Here is a 7,876-nt window from a genome sequence, read left to right on the forward strand (position 1 = left end):
CATTGATAGTAGTAGATAGTAGTAGAGTCCGTAATGACCCAATCGATAGCTCACGATCCAGTCTAGGAAGTCGGGTTCGAGCCGTGTGAGTAGGAAGTTGCTTTCGACGACAGTCTGACATCCCGACCTCGCAGAAGAAAGAACATATAGAATGACGTATCTAATATCGATGACTTGGGCAAAGACAGAGAGGAAGCGAAACGACCGTCTCAGGCTTGCTTTTCGTTTTCTTCGACCACATCGATTAAAGGGATTAGGCCGCTGGAAAGGGAAAGGCAAGGCAAATCGCCAAGCTACAATCGCCCTTTTAGCCACTCGGCAATGGGGCACCGTATAAGCAGTCCCCCCTCTACGAAATAAATGATCGAAAATGCTTCACAAAGACATAGGGGCAGACGGATCGTAATAACATAAATACATCGAAGACTTCGAAAACTAAAGCAGGCCCCTTCTTCGACTATTCGACCTGCTCCTCGATAATATTTTTCCGACGTGGCAGTAAGACTTAAATGTCCTTACAACATTTCCCGGCCGTCATTGTTTACTCCGAAAACTACAACAATTTTAGGTAGTTGATAGACGAGTCTGGGCCTGCACAAGGGAGTGTCCTACAACAAAAGGAATAACAGGCAATCGGAGATCGCACAATACCGGTCTCGCATCATAACGGGTATGAGCTCTTGACTCTAACTATATAGAATCTTTCTATCAATTCTAGGATATGACTAAACCTCGACCGAAATCTTCCACTCATCTCATTCTAAATCAAACCTATTCCCTGCAAGGAGACAGGTGCCTTATCATCCATCATCCCAGAACTGTGAGCATTATCGAGTTTACTCATTCTATTCCCGCCAGTAGACATTTTATTATAGGAAGGTAAGATAGCCGCCTCTAAACATGGCATGTAAAAGGGAGCGCCTCCTGCCTGATAGATAGATTTTAGAGAGGGACTTCTTTAATCGGGATTAGTTTGTTCATTAGAGTTAGGGCATTATAGCACCCTAACGGGCGCGGAATGGCCGCTGCATTAAAAGCTGCCTTATGCCTTTTTCTCCTTTAAGCCAGAGAAGATAAGATAAAAGAGATATCTATTTTAGAGATACATGTTATTTAGGGTTATGTGTTGTGTCATTACGGTTAGTACATTATAGTACCCTCACTCACATCGGATTCTGATTCTATTGATTCTAGTGCACTATCCTTAACACAGGTAAATCGGTCTTTCTATCATATTCATTCGGTTTATTAACAGCGATAAGCAACAGAAGTTAACAGCTGATATGCGAAAAAAAGAAATATCATATATAATCACAGAAAACTCATATCCGCTGTTCTATACCGATAGGTTACTTCGATGTGCCTTGCTTGCATCCCCTTTCGTTTGTGCATTCGAATTCGCATGCTTTCCGTTGGTCAACAACCAACCACAGCTCTCTATAGTTCTTAACTATAGTTCTTCACTACTCCTACAGGCTTGACGGAGTCTGGAGGGAATCATTTGTTTTCAATCAAAAAAAAAATGGAAAATCAAAACATTCAATTCATTGTCCCCGATGATCGAGAAGCAGTTTTACAGAACTTATGTGATCGAGTATCTACAAACATGGATGCAACTGGTCTTCGGTTGCCACCAGCATGGACGTCGGTAAGAGAGCTTGCCGAACATGTCTGGCATGTTAATGATGCTCCGCAAGTCAAAATTGAGCATCTAATCTACCTCAGAAATGAGCTCGCACGTGAGGACTATCAAAATAGTTGGATAGGGCAGGACATAGACTAATGGGCACAAGCCCTACTCGCCGGTTTAATTCCCTTCTTCAGGTCCAAAAGAGCGTCATGGCTAGAGGTCGAAGAAGCTCCAACCCCGGCGATCTAAGTGAGGCGATGCTTTTCCTTTGAAGTAGCGGACCTGGGCCCATCCATAGGTGTGACTGAACTCGCCGATCAGGCGTATACTGATGACATTATGAGAAATAAGATTCTTATGAGAGAAAGCCTCCAATACGTTCGTGCATTTGCTTGCCTTGCCGTTTTCATACGTTCATCAGTGGGAGCCTGAAGCTGAGACCTGGGAGAGGAGACCAGACTTAAGTAAGGCCTAACTTGAAACTATGTACCGGCAATCATAACTGATCACTATATATTGATCTTGCCCAAAATCACTAGTGGAATAACAAGTAATGGTACACGCGCCTTCGAAAGCTTCTTCTCGAGTTTGGCGCATGAAGCGGTCTTGTGGATAGTTCTCCGGTTCGGGTCTGAATGAAAGTGAATACAGACGCACCTTTCTTAAGAAGAAGTAGTGCAGAGCCGGGTTAATGATTGCGCAGACTGACTTCTCCTAATGGCATATAGAAACGTGGTAGAGGAGGTTAGCTCAGGGAAGGAAGCTAAGCACAGAGAGCAGAGCGTTGTAAGGGCGAGCTACAACAAACACAAAGGAAAGGTCCGCTTCAGGATCATTTGAATAATGTGATTCTCCAGACGCAGCAGCTAAAGCCGAATCAGAATATTCCGCTGAAGCAGAAACGATAGGATCGTAAGAAGAAAAAGGCTATACGCCGATCCGTATTATGTCGAATACCCCCCAAATTCAAATCCCTTGAGCGTGGAGCCCTTGCTCTATCCCCCCTTTTCTTTTGGTCGATCTCTCTTGAACTGCACGCAGCTTTTCCCTAACTAGAGGTCCTCCTAGAAGTCGTCCACTGAGAGTAGGGAGCTCTTTCTTAGCGCTTTCCAGAAAAAGCAGTGACATCACCACATTCTTTCCACTTATACTTGCACGAGATTCAACAACCTCAACTACTATTCTCCTAAGACATATTCATTTTTTATTGATATGAAAAAAGCAAGGACTTCGCTTCGTTTTTCTTTCTTTCTTATGCGGACCTAACTCATTGAAATGAAGAAATGTCTCGACCCATTGAGCAACGAGTCTAGTGCTTATTAACGCGAGGGTCGGTACGAGTGAGTCTGTTTTGGAGCGTAGAGCTTAGTGAGGGCGAGCCCCCATTATGTAGCTTGGTCTTGCATTGCTCCGTTCAATGGTATTGATTCTGACCAACTAATCCCAAAGAGCTGCGAGCTAACGGGGTTTGTTTTGAAACAAACGTTAAGAGTATTCTTCATTCAAGCTTTGAAACATCCGCTTCAAGCTTCCATTGAGTCTCTGCACCTATTGCATCTATAAAAATGTGCACCCGGAGCCCTACCCCCCTAAGAAGACAACTCAAGACGACTGGCCACAGCGCAGGCCCTACTTCTTTCTTTGCTTTCTGTATCCGCTCGACTAGTTCCATCGACGTGATTATGGAAACCACTTTTTCACTGAATCGAGCGCTTCCGAGGTCGGTTGGAACACTCGACTATTGGTGTTTCGAATCAAACCCGGGTAGATATGCAAAGTTTGCATAGCAGTGTACTTGATGAGTAGACAGATCCGGAGACGTACTTACAGGCTTCGAAGCCTCGCCTATCGTATGTATCGGCTACGTCTCAGGGATTATACCTGAAAATGAAATCAAACATGCAGCGGAAGGACTTTGCAAGGAAACCATACATGTTTCACATTGTTCGTGTGAAAGTGAAAAAGCGGTCCTAAAAAAGGTCTCTCGAGCCTCAAACACTGTGGTTTAAGCCTGATAATGGAACGGCCTGCCTGGTCACTATGAATGAATATTACGTCAATAGAGTAAGTAGTTCTTTCCGTTGTGCCCTTAACACGAAGCTAGGGCAGCTATGCGAACGCTTGTGAGTGCATTAAGTAAGTCAGATACTAGCTGGTATGAAGCAGGTCAATTGTGCAGGATTGAGCCCTGGCCTTGGAAGCCATCCATTCAAGCAATCAAACGGCTGCGCTAACGCCCTTATTAGAGTAAAGGCGAGACGCTCATTCCTTTGCCTTTGGATTCGACGGAAAGCAACTCAAAGCCTAGCTTGAGCTTGAAAAAAAAACTCCTCCTTGAAAACAGGATTGCTAGCTTCCCTAGAACAACAACTTCTTTCCTTGCCTGATGGATTTTTTTTCTTTCCTCCTGGCCAACTCACTTGCACGGAGAGCTTACCCGCTTTCCTAACCTTAGCACTTCCAATGGCTGAAAGGGAGGATAGCCTAAGATCCCCCTACTTGTCTTGGATTGCATTGGTTGCAGGCTAGCCAGTCAGATTTACTTTCTTTAAAGATCCACCCCTAAAGAGCCCGCCTAGTCAATATCTCTAAAGAACCGGCCCACCTAAGATTCCTTAGTCAATAGCTTATCACATATCCCTTCCTTCTAGAGTGCCTGTGGAAGTTGTCGTTGCTTTTTAGCATCCAGTGAGGAAGGAAGTTTCATACTGGCAATGGGATCAAGCTTAGATGCAGTGGGATACGAACCAGTTGGAGTAGCAGTTGCTAATCTAGCTCTTTCACTCCGTTCCTCAAGTCCTAAGCTAAGGACTAAGAGGTAAGTAGGCTAGGTAGAGAGTCTCTGTCTATGGGCCAGTAACTCCCTCTATCAATATTCTCTTCTCCCATTGGAGTATATCCTATATATAGCTGGCAAGTTAGAAGGCTATTCAAATGGACAAGCTTTATCTCATATTCGAGAGCTCTCGGAGTATCTCGCAAGCTATCCATATGGGAAAAAGCACAAAAGCAGCTAAGATTTCCAAGGCTCTCAAGTTCTTGTCGGATGTCTTTGAAGAAAGCACAGCCCTTGGAATCTCTCTGAAAACGGAAGCTCTTGCTGCTGCAAATTCCCTAGTGGTTAGGCAGTCGAGTTGGCCTTAATAGGATTCACTTTCTGTTGAAGTAGGTCATACTGGAAGAAGAGTGAGCCGCTTTAATTAAATAAAGGCTCGAGAGACCTTCCTAGCAAACACTAGCAGCAGAGATTGTGCTTATTCCATACGCTGTAAAGAACTCACTATCTGACAGGACCTATTCTCGTATCAGTCCTCTCTAAAGAAGCTAACTTTTTAATGGGCTAACATTCTCAGTGCTACGAATACTATTGCTCTAACGTGCTATCTAGGAAAGCTGGTTATAAGGTTCTAGGTCAAGCGCAGTCACTCGACACCATTAGAAAAATTTTAAGGTCTTTACACAAACAAGAGCAAGGGAGTTTTCAAGCGCGGGCAGGCTCCTGGGCGCAAACAAAGAAGCTAGTTAAGGAAGAGATAGATTTATGGGACTTTACTTAATGGATTGACTGATTGAACAGTACGAGTAGTAGCGATCCAAGAAATTCATTACCTGCAGAGACTAAGGTCAGTATTGGCAACGGTTTGTTATAGTCGTAAGAAAGATTTTCCGGTCTCTGAGGCCATCGTTCGAGTCTTTAATTACATTATGGATACTTCTTTTTTGGCTTGTTCACATGCTTTTCGCTTGAAAGGTTTATGCGGGACATACGGGATATCGAAGAACAACCTTTTCTAATCTATCATCTCGATCTGGATTGTTGTTACGTTTTTGTCAATAGAGAAAATAAATAAACTGATCCCCTTTTTTTTTTCCTGGGCATTGATTTCTTCCTGCATAGCATCTCTCCAGCAAGAATGATTGAAGGCTTCAGCAAATGATTCAGGTTCATGAGAAGATTGAACTGACATGAGGTAAGCTCGATGTTTTGGGGAAAACGATTCATAAGATAAGACAAAAATCCTTCAACAGGATAAGAAACTTGAGAGGATCGACGAACCTGAGAGAGGGATCCAGAATCTGAGGAAGCGACTGGGCTAGACTGCTGATCTTCTGGAGTAGTATTAGCCTGGGAAACATAATGTAATCGCCGCCGAGAATAAACATGCTGTGCCGGGTGACTGGAATCCTCTGAGGTCAGCTGAACAGGCTGACAATCGGCAGAAGCTTCTTTCGAACCTGAAGAGTGAGGCTGATCCGTAACATCAACTGCAGAAGAATGAGGTTCGAGTTGATGAACAGGAGAAGGCCGCAATACATCTCCATCACCATTCTCCCCCGGGGCTGATTAATTAGGTTAAGGAAAATATGAGGCGACCTCATTAAAGAGAACATTCAAGGATACATCGAGTCTCTTGGATTTCACGTCATAGCATCTATACCCGGACTGAGCATATCCAAGAAAGACACAAGTGGTTGCCTTGGGGACAATTTTTCTCTTAACTGCGCAGGAATATGAACAAAACACGTGCATCCAAACACTCGCGCCTATAGGATGGTGCTGCCCCAGTAAGAAGTTCGTGAGGTGCCGCTGCAGCTTATTCCCTCTCTCTTCCCCCCCCCCCAAAAAAAAAGGAGAGAGATGTCCCGTCCCTTCTTTATGCACATCCATATACATAGCCAGACACAAAGGTGTACAATCTGGTCAAAATCTGCGGTTCTTTAAGTTCATTCACTGTAGGTTCTCTTACTTGCTCTAGTGGCTGGCAAACGCCAACCGAGAGGGGAGAACGAATGGCTCAGGAATCGACTGGTTCCGAGCGGAGCTGCTGCTTGGATTATCGTAGAATAAGAGGAGCCGTCTTAGGAAATGACTTAACTTAAAAGACAGATGCCGCCGCTGCGAGGCGAGGGAGTAACTTGTCTGGTCTTGCGGTGCACTCACTCCCGTTACGAGAATGAAATGACGCCCCAGCTCGACTCGAGACCAAGACTCCTTACAACTCGCACAGCGGCCGGAGATTGATTGAAAGGGCAGCCCGCCCCTTTAGTGATTGTGATCAAGAGCACACACTGGACCTGACCCACTAATCATCATCTCATCTGGCGCGAAGAAAAAAGAGGCTCGAGAGACCTTCCCAGCCCAGCCGCCCCTCCCCCCCTAGACGCCTACCTACTCGTGCTCGTAGCTCGATCGGAGGTCAAGAGTGTGGTCCGGCGGAAAAACAGAAGTCGTCCGTATCAAGTGATACGTGAATTGCTCAGTAGTGCTTCGCCACTACCGTAGCTGGCGGAAATAGCTTAATGGTAGAGCATAGCCTTGCCAAGGCTGAGGTTGAGGGTTCAAGTCCCTCCTTCCGCTCCTGGCTTCGTCGTTTAGTGGTAACGAGTGGAGTGCATAAGCCCCTTTAGAGATAGGGGCGAGCAGCAAGCAGCCCCTTGTTTGTATAGGGTTCCAAACCTATCTTACTAATAATAAGAAAGGGTCCGAAGGCTCTTCAAGACCTAACAAGTTGCTGGCTTTTCGGCCGTTGCGCGCTAGCGCGCTTCTGTTTTTCAGAAGGCTTCTTCAAATATCCTATTAAAAATAAGTAGTATATAACTAGTTGTAGCTAGCTAGCGCGCTAGCGTTTTCCCTTACTATACAAGGGGCTGCTAGTTGTAGCGCGCAGTGTACTAGTGAATAGGAAAAGCGGATTGAGATTACTAATGACGGATGCAGGTTGAGGATAGAACATGTTCGGTGCCTCGCCCTTGTCTCCTTCGCCGGGCGGATGGGAATCCTATCGATAAAGAAGAGGCATAGGCATCGCCTCTCGATCCAATCCGTCTTCCCCGGCCTCCCCAACACACTCTTGATACGAAATAAACCTCCCGCCATAGAGAAGAGATCTAAAGTCTGGGTCCCCTCGATCACCCTTCCCTTGAACCGGAACTGGTCGAGAGAGATGAACCCGCACCACATTTTATAACCTTCGAACCGAAACCAACCCCCAACTAGAGATGGAATTCCAGAACCTAAACAACTCAGTTGAGAGCTCCGTGACCGGTTCAAGGGAAGGGCCACCAATGATTGATAGGCCATTCCCCCCCTATTCGTCTCTTGATCTCTCATTCCACTAATTCGTTGTTACTGATTCATTCAAGGCATAGACTCCCCACTTCTTTGTCTTATTAGCGCAGGTGTTCGTCAACGATGAAAGCCGCTGAACTTAAGACTCGAGTTGAGAAAGAGGGCTAGGCCCAGGA

At 45.4% G+C, this 7,876-nt stretch overlaps 1 non-coding gene across 1 annotated transcript; it reads left to right on the top strand.

Annotated features, from left to right (window-relative positions):
• Positions 1–6,917: 6,917 nt before the first annotated feature.
• trnG-GCC lies at positions 6,918–6,989 on the top strand. Its single transcript has one exon. It is a non-coding gene; the product is annotated as a tRNA-Gly (tRNA).
• The last annotated feature ends 887 nt before the right edge of the window (positions 6,990–7,876 follow it).

The sequence above is a fragment of the mitochondrial genome of Cannabis sativa (assembly GCF_029168945.1).
Source record: "Cannabis sativa mitochondrion, complete genome".
Classification (NCBI taxonomy): domain Eukaryota; kingdom Viridiplantae; phylum Streptophyta; class Magnoliopsida; order Rosales; family Cannabaceae; genus Cannabis; species Cannabis sativa.